Genomic DNA, 18,524 nt, shown 5'->3' with positions numbered 1-18,524 from the left:
TCCATACTCTTTGGTTCTTTCGGTAAATTCACGTAGGTATAAAATAAAATAAAACACTTTATAAAAAATGTTAAAAAATTTAGATAATCAGAAAATAAATTAAATCACGACGTTTCGGAAGCAACACAAGCTTAAGTAATTGTATTTCTTGCTGTGGTTTTCCCACCTGATGACGGAAGAAACACGATAACAAATCACCCAAACACATACGGATACAAACACTAAACCATCCCCATCATACCAGGCAAAGACCACGGAGGCATTCACTTATTTTTCAGAAGCGACCTGGCCACAGATGATAGCTCAACAAAGTGGCTTATAACGTAGAAATTTATAGCAGCAAAATAATCTAAATAATGTTAATGCGCGTTTCATAAATGGATTATTTTTCCGAGATAACATACTGTCTGTACAAAATAAACAAAAACTCAAGTTCTACATTAAGATCAATTGCCCGTTTGATTAGCGCGATGCAAAAATCTTAATTTTTATTTATTATTACTGCGGGAGAAATCCGATGATCTATGAAGCTCTTTTTCACAGATGCCCATGGGTACGGGGTGAAAACGGTGACCCCCCCATCATTTGTCTTAGGCCATTGTACCATTTCGTGGTGTGTGTGTGTGCATGACCTTCAGCATAGGCGGAGTTCGACTTCTCCACGTGACGGGCAGGGGTTTTTGCTTTGTCCCTCACAGGAATCGCGGGCGAATATGATTGATGTATTTTAAAATCTTAATTCTGAACTACTAAAAATAAGTTAATATATTTATTTTGGGCGGTGCCCACCCGCCAGTGCCCACCATCGTAACCTCTGCCTTCAGCACCCCTCACATTTCTCACTCCTTGTTACACGGTACTTTACGAATCGTCTAAAAAGCAGGAACATGGCTAAAGGGTATAAATCACGTGTTGGCTTTCACCCACTGCACAAAGCGGTGCGTGGACTAGACAGGGATGAGTCAAGGCTGCCGTGACGACCTGAGAATGAACGAGAAGTAAAACCTTGGTCTTTCAGGAACAATTGCAAAACGAATCTCGTTTTAAACTCATCAGCTTACTCCAAAATGTCGAAACATCCATGCGAGACGCGGGCTTTCACGACCAATAGTATCCACAATAGAGGAGTTTTGGGTTAGCGTAAATATAAATGCGTCGTTAAACCCGCCACCACCCGACACAGCCAATTAGTGAGGTTTGTCACAAAAACAAAACATGCCAATTCATTACTAGTTCAGCACACCGGTGTGTTGGAGAGTAAACTCACAGCATTTACAATTCGTTGGTGACGGGTTTAACAACACATTCATATTTACGCGATCTAACCCAAAAACCTATTTTGTGGATCCATGCGAGAATCGGTTTCGTCGTGGAAATTGCAAAGGATCGCTCAAAACGGTCGGGGTGAAATTCACCATCATCGGTGATGGCCAATCCACTACTGGACAGAGACGTGTGGTCAGGGGAGGCAAGGGGAGGCATACTGCAATGAAAATAGCTGTTACGAAAAGTAAAAAAAGAAATTTCGATTTTTTTTTCTTTCCTCATTGATCTATGTTATGTCATTTCTGTATGATTCCCTAATCCGTCGCCAACCCTCACGATCCTGCGATGTTATCACCCACCGGCACCTGCGCACGAACCGATTTCATCGCTCCATCTCACCGGTCGAAGTCCTCTCGTCGCATGCCATTCCCTTGTTAGCAAATCCGTTTTTATTCTTGATCATCGGCCATCGGTCTCTTCCATCGACGTACACTCGCACTGGGCCGACTCGCGTATTGACAGTTTGAACAATGCAAGTTCAAAGATCGGTAAAAATTGATTAAAACTACGGTGGCACTTATCGGCGGATAACTTCCCACCATTGGTCAAAGTTCACCTCAATTTCTCCATTTCTTCCTTGAGCGCAGCTGCTCCTCCGGTCTTGTAGCGACCTCCAAGGTCTGTGATGTTGTCTCTCGACCATCTCTCATCTCTCTGGTCAGCTGTTCTCAACGATGTGTGCTGCCCCATTTCCCGATTCTAGCAGTAGTATCGGCCACCCCTTCTTTCTCTTCATGAATTCATGCGTGAACCGATCTCTTTCACTTGTTCCAAAATTACTTCTTCCAACGAATATTTGGCAAACTTGTAACCTTTTTTGTACTACTTGTTTCATATTGAAAGACCGTGTCTGCCAACCATTAAACAGCCAAAATGTACATGTACATGTTTTGTCGTTTAAGGCACGCAGGCAAATCTTTCACGTTTGCTAAGTTGCTGAATGTGTCGTGTGATGGAACATTTTTTTGCATTCAAATTGTGCCTTTTTTTAAATGTGTCACATGATGGTATGTAACCGAAAACATAATAGGTGCAGTTATGAATGGCAAGACGAACAAGTTATATGTACCATATTGATATACTGTATATATGTGTGTGTGTATATGCTGCTTCAGGCGTACTTGGCATATTAGCCGAGAAGTGAATTCCCTTGAGACCACTGTGAAATGCTGGGGCAATTTCTGGTGCCCAAATCAATAGAAAAGTTTTCACGTGAACCGTAATTAGATTTTTTGACACACACATATATATTTGATCTCTCCCAGGACGAAAATAAAGTCAATAAAATGTCATTTCCGTTTATTTTGTGTACGTGTCATCTAAATCAATGAAAATAAACTCGGCAGGGATTTTCCAACGCAAACAACAACAACAACAGCAGCAGCAGCATCGCTGTGAAGAGGCACACTGATGTCGTTTGCTGCAGCTCCCATTCCTGCAAACGCAGTATTACGGCGGACATCTCAGTATCAGAATCTCTTATTTGTACTGCGGGAGAAATCCGATGAGCAATGAAGCTATTTTCCACACATGTTGTTACAACAACAAACAATACAAAAACACTAAAGGAGTGCAAAGTATACGAAAGGTAAACAAACCCACTTGAAAAAATTATACAAATAAAACGAGACAATGTTTTTATCTTACCACGTGTGGACATGAATTCATCGGGTGTGGTGTAGTTCTTCCCACGCTGCGGCATGCGTAAGCCTCTGGGGTACGCGAGACAAGTCACATGAGGGCAGTGGTCACGTAATCATAATTAGAATGAAGACAATCTTTATAACGCCGTAACATGGCAAAACATTACAATGGCGTGTATGGGAATAGTTCATACAAAGTCACGAAACACCACTGCTATGGGATGCCACGGTGGCGAGATGTTGACAACCTCGCCTGGTATACAGGAGGTCGTGGGTTTTATCCCGACCCTGACCGCTTGCTGTATATTTGGAGTTTGAATGTTCTCCCCGTGGTTGTGCGGATTTTTTGTCCGGGTTTCTCTGATTTCTCCTGAGCTATGTAGTTTCTTTTTTTGCTGCATATTGCGTGCACACAAATATAACCGATTATCAAATCACATTTAATAGCGAGTCACCACTGCCCGTGCGATTTACACGGCAATGCCATGCAATGTAAAGACGTTTACAATTTGTGCAATGTAAAACCCAGAGCTCTTAACTTTTAGAATGATTTCCACCGTTGTTTTGTCCACAGCAAATCTACAGTGACGACCAGAGCCGTCCCTTAAGTATACACGGCGAATCGGGGCGATCGCCCCGGGCCCCGCGATTTGGGGTGCCCCCCCCTCCCACTCCCTTGTGGGGCACACGGTGGGGTTTACCCCCATGGGCGAGGCTGGTGGAGGCACAGTTTAGTGGGACGGGTATGCAGGATCCGCAATTTGGTTGAGTGTTAGTTATTTAATGTGCTTTGAGGCTAACGTGTTAGCCATATGAATTGAAATCTAATCACTGTGCTGACTCGACTGGAAGTCATCCTGTTGCATAACAAATTCGTTTAATTCCTCGCAACGTCATGCTATATTATACTTTTTTACATGCTGATTACTAAATATTACCCCACGTCTCGCTGCACTTACCATAATTGGCCGACTCGAAACTTATTTTAAATGCGTTACAATTGTGGTAAACGAATCGCGTGGAGTCGACGAGAATTGCAAAGTGCTGACATCTGTTGGCAGCAGTGAGGCGGTGGTGGAAATTCCACATTCACGCGGCAGGAATCAGTCTGTCAAGGAACAACAAAGAGTGGAGACTTCGCACAACGTTTTCCAGCACCACCCAATCTCTGATCATTATTCGTAACCTCGGATAGGTCATTAAGCAATTAATCATTAACCCTTTACCACATGTCACGCTATTTTAAACCAAGATTTTATTGTGAGTTCCTGTGAAGCATTATGGGTAAAAGCAAATGCAAGCGGAACTCCGTTCTGTATTTTCACGCGAACAAAAAAAACTCTATTTAATGCAACATCCTCGATCAATAAATCAAACATCATTTAACGCAGCTCGCCCTTTGCAAACAAAATCGTCACAGACCGCTTCGCGTGGAAATGTAAACATTACATCGTTACATTTTGAGATAGTCAACATAGTAAAAAGTATACACGGTTCAATACATATAAAGAGACTATAAAATATATACTAAGCCCAATTTTTTAAAACCTCAACAACGCCTTCCTGATCAGATGGTGTTCATGATGCACTCCACTTAAACATGACGTCGACCTGCACGCTGCACCATGAACACCCAACTCGATGCACCATGAACACCCTACACACAACACCATGAAGACCCGACACACTGCACCATGAACACCCTACACACAACACCATGAAGACCCGACACACTGCGCCATGAACAACATACGCGCTGCAGGAACCGGACTGCGAATCCCGAAACTCATTTTGGATTTCCAGAGCAAACTCACGCCAGCATTTGCTCAAGCAAGCAAACCATGGACGGGTTCGCCCTTCTGGGTTTCATCGGCAGCATCAACCTTGTCAACGAAACGCTGCTGGATTGATCTGACCTTACTGGCCAGTGCACTCCGTGGACATTATTGTTCAGCACACACACACCAAAAATAATATAATTACCATACTTATTGAAGTTTACAATTGTGATCCATAGTAATTGCGTCTCACGATGGAGATGTCCTAATGCGCATATGATCGGCAACACGTTCGATCAGCGTGAACACGACAAGACAGCTCTATTTGGGGGAGGTTCGCTTTGTTTCTCTCATATAATTAATTAATGTTTGCTTTGGCATAATTGTAAACTACTGAAAATAAATTAATACAGGTGTCACGTTTGGGTGGGGGCATGCTCCCCCCCCAAACTCCGCAAATGAAATAAATCCATCGATACTTCGGCTGCTGCTGATGGTGATGATAAAAGTAAAAATGATTGCATTGTGGCAGTGGTGAGGAATCCGTCGAGTTTAGTCCAATTAAATAACCTCTTCAGCAAAGTGTGACTCATTTAAGCAGGGACTCTCTGCCTGTTTTCAGCCGCCCTCTATCAGAGCAAGGGGGCAAACCTCGCCCAATCCCTCTCCCTACCATCACCCTCCCTTGCCATCCCTTCCCCTCCCCCAACACTCAAACCCAATCCCATTTCCCCATCGGCCAATGACTAACGTCCAATTTGTAACTCCTGCAAAGCGGTTTGACGAGAGCGCCACATACAACATCCTCGATAAGGCAACGACATTCGCAATCTGCGTGCGTGCGGTCCTGCCAACTGGGACCGGCGCCCTGGAAGTGCGACCGTGGCTCAAACTGCACGTGGCCTCTCTCTCTCCCAGTGCCTCACAATGGGGGGGGGGGGGGGCGAGGCACAAAGGGGGTGGGGGGCCCTCCCGAGTCACGCCTGGCCTTCGGAGACAACTCACCGAGTCGGAAAATTGCGAGCGAGGAAACGGGCAACGAAACGTTCACTGCAGCCCCATGAGACTAAAAGCGCCGCCTTGTTTTCCGTATTCTATGGTTTTTGGTTTTTTCTTAATTGCTGTTTAATTTCGCCGTTCGCTTTTTAATCTCTCCGTGCCAATTCTGCTTTTATTTCCAATCGAGCGCGCGGATTATTTGCTGACTAATAACAGCAGTAGGCATTTGTCCGGTTTAAACATTTTAAACACAATTTAATGAGAAGCGACTTTATTCTATGGAAATTAAATTTCACGCAAGTCCACCACTGTCGCCCGTGCACCGTGAGCCTAGACTTGGGAGTATTTTAACTATTTTGTTAACACCAGAGCGATGCCTCGGACGGTTTAGTGGATACCTTTATTTATCACGTGTGAGTGTGTGTGCTGGATAAGGAAACTGGAGAATCTGAGACAACCCACACGTGGAACTCCACAGTGGTGAGATGTTAACTACCTCGCCTGGTACTCAGGAGGTCGTGGGTTCGATCCTGATGCCTGCTGTTGTATATTTGGAGTTTGCGTGTCTCTCTCATCATCACGGTGGCTAGGATATGTTAACGTCCTCGCCTGGTATACAGGAGGTCGTGGGTTCGATCTCGACCCTGACGCCTGCTGTATATTTGGAGTTTGCGTGTCTCTCCTCTCATCATCATCACGGTGGCTAGGAGATGTTAACTACCTCGCCTGGTATACAAAAGGTCGTGGGTTCGATCCCGACCCTGATGCCTGCTGTATATTTGGGAATTTGCGTGTCTCTCTCTCTCCCCGTGGTAGTGTGGATTTTTCTCCGGGTCCTCCGGTTTGTCCCTCCATATTTAGAATCAACATCACACGTTCGGAGCATTTGGATGCTAAACATTTTCACGTAATAAGCCACTTCGTTGAGATGTCATTTCTGGCCCGGTCGCTTTTGAAAAAGAGCTACTACGTAGACTTCCTTGGTAAAATAAAACATAATTCTAGATTTGAAGCTGTCGTGACTGCAAGGATTCATACTCTTAGGTTTTTTCGGTAAAGTCACGTAGGTAAAATAAATAAAATAATACAATTAATGGAAATAATAATAGAAATATAATTTCCATTATTTTTATTTTAATGGAATAATAATATAAATATTATTTCCATTATTTTTTTTTTATTTTTTATTTTTACCTACGTGACTTTACCGAAAAAAACCTAAGAGTAAAAATAAAACATAGTTTAGTTGAATGAGTGGCAAACACAGCCCTCCACAAACCTAAATACCTCATACACTACGTGTAGCACTGTATTCTCAAGATATCTAAGCTGATAACCATGTAGGGGCATAAGGTATGAGTTTTAGATATTAAGAGTTCAAGGTATGTTTTTTAAATCCTTTATATTAAGTTAACTTGCTTGCTTGCTTGCGTGCTTACGACCGTGCAAATCTTTCGGTCGTTTTTTAACCCACTTCCCGTGATCCAATCGAGTTGACATTTTCCACACAGACTCGTTGTGCGTGACAATTAATTTTCGTGAAAACATTTTCCAAAATTTTACACTTTTTAGGAAAAAAAAAGATATTTAATTACCAATTGCTTAATGGTGGCAGGCAATCATCTGACCCATAGGTGGCAGCCATCTCAAGCCAGAGGACGAGAGGACTCTAGCCGCCACGCATATAAAGGATTTATAGTGAAAAACTTTGTTTTTACGGGTTCATTTTTTTGTTAAGCCAAAGTTGCGTCTTTCGGCATCGTCGACTTGTATAACGCGTCGTCGTGCCAGCAACAGTGACGTCACCTGACGTCACGTGACTCCACTTTTGGCGGGAAAGCTGTGCAAGTGACGGAAAAATGGCGACGACGTCACCTCCCGTTTTATGGTGAATCCAAAAACACAAAATAAAAACAACAAAGTCGAATCATCTGAAGTTTCGTTTCTCGGCCAGATTTTGGGACTTTTTTGGGGGGGTGGTGGAGCCGTGGAAGATTTTTCGAATTAATCTGAAAATGGGAGCATCAAAAACAAAGACCCTCCCGTACACAGACTGTCGGGGCAAGTGCTGTTAGCGAGTAGCACCTATGAAGGCCGGCACGGTACACGAGGGGGTGGGTGGTTACCAGCACCACGCCCGCCCGCCCGCCTTTGTCTCCCCAGTAGCGATGTTTACAGACCGCACCAGATACTCATTTGAGGCTGAGTCGACCTAGGGGAGGCCCAGGACCGGTTGAGATCATCGTCACCGGTGTTGGCCGTGAGCGGGTATCGAACACGGGTCGCCGGGTTCGTAGCGCAGCGGAGCGCTAACCACAACACCCACCGCTCCCCCTACACACTCTCACATCACGCGCACACTCACGACTTCCTCGATCGCTGCCGAGTGATTCCCCAAACCACCCCCCACCTCCAAGTCGCGTAGATTGTTTTTTATTTTCAAAGTTCCTTTTCTCATTGCTTGGGCAGGAGACGCGGTTCTTTATTGGCCACGCGACGCAATCTTTGGGGCCGTCCATAAATGACGTCACGCGATTTTGGACGATTTTTTATTTCCCCCCCCCCATCGTCACACGGCGTCACAAAAAGTCAAACCCCCCCTCAAATATGACGTCACAAAGCTCTGCCCCCCCCAAAATATAAAACATGCTTCAAATCGCTTTCAACTATTGTCATTGTAGTGCGTATTTAATGTGGCGCTGCACTCTGATGTTGTAGGAGAAAACATTTATTCAAAAGTCTATTTAATTAAGTAGAACGTGTTGTCTATATTTATTTAAAGTTGCGCATTTTGATGTGACGTCCCCACATATCGTCACAAATGTCTGACCCCGCCCCCCCCCAGGTGCGTGACGTCATTTACGAACGGCCCCTTTCGATAAACGAAGGGGGTGCCCTGGGTACTGCAAGTCTCCCGCTGGCAAGGGATGCCCTCTGGAATGGTGGGGAGGGGGTGGAGAAGAGGGTTCTTTGGCGGCACGCGATCCGCTCCAATCGTTGAACTCGCTTCGCTCTCGATGACAGCAGAGGAGGAGCTGCTGAGCCTCCGGTCAGCGCGGTCGGCTTACGCGCGGTGCCAGGCGAAGCGAACGCCGTGGAATGCTATCTTAATTTTGGAGCTTTCGTGACTGCAGGAATTATTCTTTGGTTCTTTCGGTTAAGTCACGTCTAAAGATAAAATAATAAATTAAATAATAGCATATTACGACGTTTCGATTGCAACACAAGCAATCATCATCAGGCATAAAATAAATGGCAACAAAAATCTAACTAGAAAACTATAGACAGACATACAAGCAGACAGACATCACAAGGACACACAGAGAGAGAACACATCGGCACAAACAGAGAGGTCGTTTCTGTGACGGGGCCTTAAATATAGAGAGGGGGCGGGGGCGGAGAGAGGGAGGGGGCAGAGAAAAAATTAGCATATCAATGAGTGGACGACAACGTGATGCTGCAAGTAAGATGACGACGCGGCACGGCAACGCAAGCTTGAAAATCAGGAGAAAGACACATTAAAATTAAATAACCTAGTAAAATATCGAAATGCCTTACCACGTGAACTCAGAGTCGGTGGATGTGTTTCCATCTGCTCTGAAAAGTCGTCTCTTTAAAGTGACCTTCTTCCCTCATCGGTGTTGTGGGTGACCCCCTGGTGCTGGTTTTGTTTGCTGCTTTTCATGCATTGCGCATTCCGATCATATGATGTGAATGCGCGTTTTAAGTTTGAATTATTCTTACTCACGTACGTACATACCCCGAATGAGTGCCACCTTGCAGTGGGACGTTAACAGCGGTCGATCCGTGGACAGACTGAGCTATTGTCGTGAGAATGTGGAAATTCATACCACTGGTCCACGATTCAAAGCCAACACCGTAGATTACGAGACAACCCATCGCAAACAGGAAATATGCGTGCAGGCTGCAAACAAGCACGGACTTAACAACACGCAAAGGGGCGCTGCTGCTCACAAACAGCAGGAAGGAACAACTCCCTTCAAAACCTTGAAATCTGTGTAAGTTTTATATTACGATTGTTTAACCAGGAAAGCCTCACTCAGCCTCATGACTCATTTTTAGGAAGGTCCTACCAAGTTGTTTTTTTGCTGTGGGGGGGGAGGGGGTGGCGATGATTGCTGTGTATAGCCAACTCCGTTCATCCGTTACCTGTTTATGCGTGAATTAGTTATATCCGGGGGTCGGCAAAAAGGGGGCTCTCTCCGACAAATACCCAGGGGGGCCTGGACATCAAAATATCCGGGATCCAGCCCACAGTTATTCACAACATTCTTCATATTATTTGGGTTCATCTTAGGTCACGTCCCCCCTCCCCCCGTGTAGTCCAGGTTAGACGGAGTTTGACTGTGTTCCAAGGCCGAGGGCTTCGTACCTGCAATGTGGCGCCACGGTGGCTAGGAGATGTTAACTACCTCGCCTGGTGCGCAGGAGGTCGTGGGTTCGATCCCTACCCTGACCGCCTGCTGCTGTATATTTGGAGTTTGCGTGTCTCTCTCATCATCATCACGGTGACTAGGAGATGTTAACTCCCTCGCCTGGTGCGCAGGAGGTCGTGGGTTCGATCCCGACCCTGACCGCCTGCTGCTGTATATTTGGAGTTTGCGTGTCTCTCTCTCATCATCACGGTGGCTAGGAGATGTTAACTACCTCGCCTGGTGCGCAGGAGGTCGTGGGTTCTATCCCGACTCTGACCGCCTGCTGCTGTATATTTGGAGTTTGCGTGCCTCTCTCTCATCATCACGATGACTAGGAGATGTTAACTACCTCGCCTGGTGCGCAGGAGGTCGTAGGTTCGATCCCGACCCTGAACGCCTGCTGCTGTATATTTGCAGTTTGCGTGTCTCTCTTCCCGTGGTCGCGATGGATTTTTCGCCGGGTTTTCCCCCCTCCACATTTAGAATCAACATCACGCGTTTCGAGTATTTGGCTGCTCTATATTTCCACATGATAAGCCACTTATTTGAGCGATTATTTGTGGCCATGTCGCTTCTGAAAAAGAGCTCTTTAGCTCAGAGGGCTTTACCTGGTAAAATAAAAAACATAGTTTAGTTTCGTACTTTTAGTTGACACATGCCCACCACATTATTTAGTCTATTGTTCTTCCCCCGCACCTCCGACATTAGCACGGTTGTCTACGTACGGTGCGAAAGAAGTTCATACGTGACATGCATGGATGACACATGATGGGAGTCGTATACCTTCCTGCTGTGTGAGCAACGCAGCTTTATGCCCTGCTGTTAAATACACTTGGTCCACAGCTGACCAGCGAGACAACTCTAATTGTGTTGTACAACTGCTGCATGTATTTAAATGAAATGCAAGCAGTGTAAATGTTGATACCTTTAGAGACGGGGGTGGAGTGCTTTGCACTCTTTTCATTTTTAGACAGAAGCCATTAAATTTTGCACACACGAGACCCCCCCCATTGCAAACCCGTAACGTTGCCGTGTTTAAAGCGGGGAGGAGGGGGGTGTAACGACTCGAGTCAAACTTGAAGCAAATATTAAGCACTAAACACAATTAGTTACGATACGATCCACTCTTGTGCCCTCACTCGCTACGTAGCTCAGGAAGAGCCTCCACTACCCTCAAATATTGTACCAACATTTATTTACTTGGCCATAATTATTTAGAAGGGAGTGGGGGGGGGGCTCAGCCCTCCCGGCCCCCCCACTTGGTTGGCTACGTACGGTGCGAAAGAAGTTCAATTGATTGGGATTTGAAACCGGGAGCTCGTAAGTGCGTCTCCGCGAATAAATACAAACATTCATTCCGCCAGCCTCCTATGGGTGTTTCAGACAAAATATCGTCAAATATATACAAATGTTGGCAAGCAGAAGTTGCGCTTGACCATTTTTGCCGAGGACAAATTCTCGCACCACACTCTGGATCGGCTTTATGGGGGTGCGATATATAGCCAGAGTTTTTTAAAAGGTAAATACTCGAAAACTCAAATTAAGCACGGACACGTAAGTACAACTTTGTGTTATCAAACCGATGCATTTATTAACATAATTGTTGTTACGATTGAGATCCAATGAGGTGCAGGCTGCAGTAAAAGTTAAAAGCTACTGGTCTAAACGCATGTTGCTAAATACAGTTGGCTATGTACGGTACGAAGGAAGTTCAACATACATACTGGCTGGGTCTTGATCTCTGGATGTTGTGTGCGGTGAACAGCTCAAAATTTTAAGAGATTCCAAAAATGCGACCGACCGTTCAAATACTCCTACGTTAGTTGGGGGAGGGGGGGGCATTGACGTCAAACTTTTATGGCACGCAGTGACGCTTTGGCTAAAACTGCGTAATATTCAAACCGCAAATGAATTTAAAAAAATAATGCGGATCATTGTTTCCTGTTTAAAGGTTAACGGTGACCAATGTTACACTTCCCATTTTCGTAATCGTGTGCAACGCGTTATTTGGGAACAGCCTTCACAGGCCTCCTTTGGCAAGGCGAAAAGACTCCCAACTTTTCATTCGATTGGCAGTCGTCTCCGTCAACATTGTAACGCGTTCTCTCACTGTGCCCTCGGATGCTACTATCCGTGCCCTCGGATAATAATAATTATCCCACATCCCTCGTAATTCATGCCCGTCTACTCAGTGTGCAGTCGCGCACCAGTCGCCCATACGCCTTGGGTGCCATCTGGTGGTGTTCGTCACGAGGTTTCGCTTCTCATCCTCGTGCGGAGGCTAATACAGTCGAGTATCGATTATCCGAGCTGATTCCAACATGGCTCCGACCCAGTCCAGTGATCGTCAACACACATCAAGTTTAACACGCCGTAGGCTTTCACGACCAATATCATCTATAATATAAGAATTGGTTTTAAAACAGATTTTAACATCTAAACACCTGTTTTATTGCCAAAAAGGGTCAAACCTATTCTTGTATTTTGATACTGGCAAGGAAGGTCCCATGATCATCCACAAGAGGTTTTTTTTGGGTGAGATCGCGTAGATATGTGTCGTTTCACCCGCCACCACCCGACGCAGCTAATTAGTAAAGTTTGTCACATAAACAGAACGTGCCAATTCGTTACCAGCACAGCACATCTCCACAAATCTGTCTATCCGCCTGATTATGCTAGTTGCAATTACTGGCGAAGCGTCATCCTCAGATTGTGAACGTTGTCGTGGGTTTACTCTCCAACACAACGGTGAAGGTGTTGCTACGTTTAATTCGTTATCCCGGAGAGCCACGCTGCGTCGTAGAGGTGACTCTTTCAGGATGTTCCTGCCGCTACATTAAAAAAAAAAATAACCCTTTCTCATTCCGATGACGTACGTGCGACTTATCATGTGGAAATGTACGTGTACGTCATCGGGACGAAAACTAAAATAACTCCATCGGTACCGAGGCTCCCACAAGGCCGTGCAGGAGGGCGTGCGGCAGAGTTTGGCGGTCGTGTCGCTACAGTTCTCTGCAGTGAGTAACACTGTCTTTAAAAACAGCGGCGCTACGTCTCTCTGAATTTCATTAACTCTGAAGCGTTTGCACGTTCCGAGATTCAGCGGTGAAAGGGACACCCCCAGCCTGCAACTTGCAGACATCTCGGAACAGGAATAGGTGAAGCTGTTTCAGCCACCTAATCATGAGTGTTTATTATACAGAGTGGGAGGGAAGAAAGCCGGGCCCCTGCAGAAAACATCACATCTCGTGGTTCTCATGCACAGCACGGGTGTTTTTACATAAAACCCACTTCGTCTTTGCAGGGGAACGTACAACGGGCACTGGTTATATGGGCGCCACAGTGGCGAGATGTTAACTACCTCGCCTGGTGTGCAGGAGGACGTAGTTTGGTTGGATACCGACCCTGACGCCTGCTGCATATTTGGAGTTTGCGTGTCTCTCTCCCTGTGGTCGCGTGGATTTTTCTTCGGGTCCGCCGGTTTTTCCCTCCACATTTTTAAAACATGCGGTCAGATTATTTTGCTGGTGTAAATGTCCACATGAGTAGTCACTTCGTTGAGCTATCATTTGTGGCAAGGTCTCTTCTGAAAAAGTAGCTATAGAGCTCAGTGAGCCTTACCTGGTGAAATAAAAAATATTAGTTGAGTTTTGCAAGTTGGATTTATTTTGCACCATACATAGCCAACCGTGCTAATCGGAGGCACGGGTCAAGAAATTCTCCGTGGAATTTGAGACATTTCTTTACAAGTGCCCCCAAAACTTGTGATGCTCGGGCAAAATTCCTGTTGAATGCTTTCGAGTGTAAGAAGCAAATAAAAAATGTACTCGAGGACGGTGATGATTACGGCATTCACAAGCAAGGTCAGCAATCTATTTGCTGTACTGCCACCTACTGGCCATCTCGCGTCTCTGCACGTCTCCTGGCACGGCAGGAGAACCAGACGTTCCGAGGACTCTGACCTTGGGACGTCAAAGCACCACTGCTCTGGGGTGCCGCGGTGGCTAGGAGATGTTAACTACCTCGCCTGGTATACAGGAGGTCGTGGGTTCGATCCCCAACCTGACGATGCCTGTTGTATATTTGGAGTTTGCGTCTCTCTCATCATCATCATCATCACGGTAGCTAGGAGATGTTAACTACCTCGCCTGGTATACGGGAGGTCGTGGGTTTGATCCCGACCCTGACGCCCGTACGTGTGGAGTTCTCCGCGGTCGTGTGGGTTTTTCTCCGGGTCCTCCGGTTTTTCCCTCCACATTTGTAAACGTGCCTTTAGACCGTCATTGTTCGATAGCTCACCAAAAGCCGCTGCGAGGATGACCGGAGTTCGCGTGATGGTTTATGCTCCTTGAAATCAGCAAGGTATTGTGGTTCAAAATATAAATAAAGTATAAAAGTACAAAATTGCTAGTACACACTACAACTAAAAGAAATGTCTCAAAATCCATGGATAATTACTTGACCCGCCACGGTTGGCTATGTATGGTGCGAAATAAGTTCAACGTACTAAACTCAACAAAACATTTGTGACCAGGCAAGGCCCACTCAGCTACATGGCTTTTTCAGAAGCGACCTAGCTATCACAAATGACAGCTCAACAAAGTGTGGCTTATCATGTGGAAATGTATAGCAGCCAAATACTCTAAACGCGTGATGTTGATTCTAACTGTGGAGGGGAAAAACCGGAGGACCTGGAGAAAAATCCACGCGACCACAGGGAAAGAGAGAGAGACACGCAAACTCCAAATATAGGGGCTGGGTGGGGAGGGGAGGGTGGGGAGGGGCTGGGTGGGGAGGGTGGGGAGGGGCTGGGTGGGGAGGGTGGGGCTGGGTGGGGGGTGGGAGGGAGGGGTGGGGCTTGGTGGGGAGGGGCTGGTCACCCCGTGGTGCCCTTATAAAACTCAACGTTTAATTAACCTACTCACGCCGGCTTCTGCCCACCCTCACAGTCGGCATATTTGCGGAATACACCACGCCGCCGTTGACCCTAGCCATTGACCGAGCAACCCAACGTTCCTACCATCTCCCTCCGCAGGAACGTGTTTACGCGGCGGTCCGGATTCCTAGACGCTCTCTGCATCGAGGGGTAGCGGCCTCTGGTGGAGACGATTTGCTTCGATACTCAAGAGTCTGCCACAACGCTCGCTTTGTTAAGCGTACGTACGGCGTACTGATATAAGGCCATGCAGAGATGATTTAAGGCCATGCAGAGATGATGTAAGGCCATGCAGATATGATTTAAGGCCATGCATAGACGATATAAGGCCATGCAGATATGATTTAAGGCAATGCAGAGATGATGTAAGGCCATGCAGAGATGATATAAGGCAATGCAAATAACAACAAAGCAGTCGTTCCACGCTTGCATTTTCCATACTTATATTGGAATTCCGCAGCCCCCCCCCCATCACCCCTCCATGAGAAGTCTGTTTTTTCCCGTCTTCTCTGCCAGGAAAATAGAATGCACGCCGGTTAAAAACTTTCCACTTGGCCGTTTCGTCAACAGGGCGCGCTATTTTCGTTGCAATTTTTTCCATTATTTCTGTCCCCATGATAATCGATAACGTATTAAAACGCAACATGTGTTTGACAATTGAACACGTTTAACACACGCGTTGTTTTCACGCGTCCTCGATAATTATCAAACATAGAGTGGTACATTCTTGTATATTGTTGACAATCAAACATGTGATTGCTCAATGAATTAAATTATTGAAAATGAGTGAATTTCGATAATCAAGGTTACGTATTATCTTGTTGATAATTGCGGATATATTATGTAAATGCATAGAATATGTCGATTTTTGGAAAATCCTGTATATTAATAAAGCAGAGCAGAAATATCGTGCCATGTATATGCACATCTTTGCTTTACACTTAAACACAACTGTTGCGTGTACATTTATCATGCATGGCCTCATCTCATCTCTGCATGGCCATATATCATCTCTGCATGGCCTTAATCATCTCTGCATGGCCTTATAACACGGCCAACACCGGTGACGATTATCTTGACCCGGTGCTGGGCCTCCCCTAGGTCGACTAAGCCTACTCAAATGAGTACCCAGCGCGGTGTAGTAAAACTTCCCCACTAGGGAGACAAAGGCGGCCGGGCGTGGTGCTGGCCACCCACCCCCTCGTGTGCCGTGCCGGCCTTCATAGGTGCTCCTCGCTAACAGCACTTGCCCCTACAGTCTGTTCAAGGTTATACTGGGGGGGGGGGGGGGGGTCTTTGTCTTGATCTCAATCGAGGAGGCTCGTGAAGGACGCTACTGGTCAGTTGGGGGGCAAAGCTTCGCCACCTGTGAAGCCACGAGGCGTGATGCCCATTGTCTCCTGCAAGCATGCACCTCCCCCATCCCACCACGACGTTCACGAATCATTCAGCAAAAGCCTCCGTGCACCTGTGACCTGACGGATTCGCAGTGGCGGGCTGAGAGAAGAGATGGAGCTGATGCGGCACGGGAGGATGTGGAGCTGAGTGGACTTGCTGATGGCTGGTACCAGCGGTGTCAAATTCGGCCTCTGTGGAGAGGCTCGTGAAGGACGCCGCTGCTGCTGCTACTGGGCAGTTGGGGGCAGTCGCCCTCCAGCAGCAACAACGGAGGGCAGAGGAACGACGCTCACAACAACGGATAAAACGCAGCGAGTTGGCACAGTATGGGGGCACAGCTGGTGAATCTGCCAGTCATCTCAGTCAGTCAACCCACGGCACCTGCAGGGTCTGTCCCGTGGCCTCCTGCCGCCAGCAGCGAGCCTTCGACACTTCACGTGGCAGCCTCAAAGTGCACCTAGCCTGGCACAGACGGCGTGGTGAGGTCACCGTCGCTGAGTGGCGAGTGGCGGGGTTTTGGAATTGGATCTCAACTGAGTAATTTGAAGATAATTTGTCAGCAGCGGGACGTTTGCCCAATACCATGTGGGGTGATTTCTCTTTGCAGCTGTGGGAGGAAACCGGAGATCCAGGAGGGAATGCATGCAGAAGGAAGAACAGAGGCAGAACAGAGGCAGAACGGAGGGAAAACGGAGGGAAAACGGAGGGAGAACAGAGGGAAAACGGAGGGAAAACGGAGGGAAAACAGAGGGAAAACAGAGGGAAAACAGAGCGAGAACAGAGGGAAAACGGAGGGAAAACGGAGGGAAAACGGAGGGAGAACAGAGCGAGAACAGAGGGAGAACAGAGGGAGAACGCACAAACTCAACACAGAAAGGCGCCCGCATAGGGAATCGAACTGAGTCCCTTCCTGGTGTAAATCAAAACAAGCGTCACCATTGCGCCACCCTGAAAATAGGAGATTTAAGAAACGGGAAGATGCGCTTCTGCGGCCGTCTGGAACGCTCTTCCCCCCGATATTAGGATGCCACTGGAACGATGCAATTTTAAATCATCTAGATTAAAAAAAACTCGTTTCTTTAGAACTGATTCTTGTGTCTTTAGTTTGTTGTCCTTCCCCCACACCTCCGATTAGCGCGGTTGGCTACGTACGGTGCGAAAGAAGTTCAACAAATACAGCGTACCGCCATATCGCGGCGACCCTTGTCAGCACGGCAGTAAGTGAGAGGGATGTGGGTACACTGGGATACACACGGTGATGTTTCACCGGGGATCGCTAACCCCCTCGTCATTAGCCTTGAGGCCATTCCATACACACTGCGTAACAATGGGATGTGTTCATAGGATGTAGTCTTCTTCTTATTCCATTTGATGCACAAATGTAACATTTTAAACTCTCCAGCAGTAGTAGCGTGCGACCGTGGTCACCCAGAACAGGCCGTAGTACAACGTCTGACGACGCAATGCCCCCATCCACAAATACGAAGAGAGACGTCGCACCGCGCGCTACTCCTGGCGCGGTTGTCCGCTTGGCTTGACCGCCACCTGCACGTGAAGCTGTGAGTCGTCGCTCTGCATCTACATCAGCAGCCGTACGGAAGCAGGAGGGTGCAGCGTCCAGCAGAAACATTGGCGGAGGCATCTGCCTGCGACAACCCGATATGGAGCCCAAGTTACAGTGCGTCAATCGGTGCTTGTGAAATATACAAGTTGTTCAAACGCATAAAGGATATACAGCATTGCTACCGACTCCCCATGCACAACCCTGATCGTACTGACACTAATTTTCCTGATTTATCGGCACCGATGTATCGGCATTTCGAGCCTGCTGATGAGACTGAGAAAATGAAAACCAGCCCGTGGTTTGCCTGCTTCCTAATCAAACAGCTGCGGCTGGGACAATCACGTGGCTTTTTTTAAAGGTCTCGTGACTGGTGGACCTGATCATTATTTCCGTTGAATGGGAGTTGAATGCGACCATTGATTGATTACGCGCATTATTCTCCAA

Source organism: Lampetra fluviatilis, chromosome 53 (assembly GCF_964198595.1).
Source record: "Lampetra fluviatilis chromosome 53, kcLamFluv1.1, whole genome shotgun sequence".
Taxonomy (NCBI): Eukaryota; Metazoa; Chordata; class Hyperoartia; order Petromyzontiformes; family Petromyzontidae; genus Lampetra; species Lampetra fluviatilis.
This window is presented reverse-complemented; position numbering follows the sequence as displayed.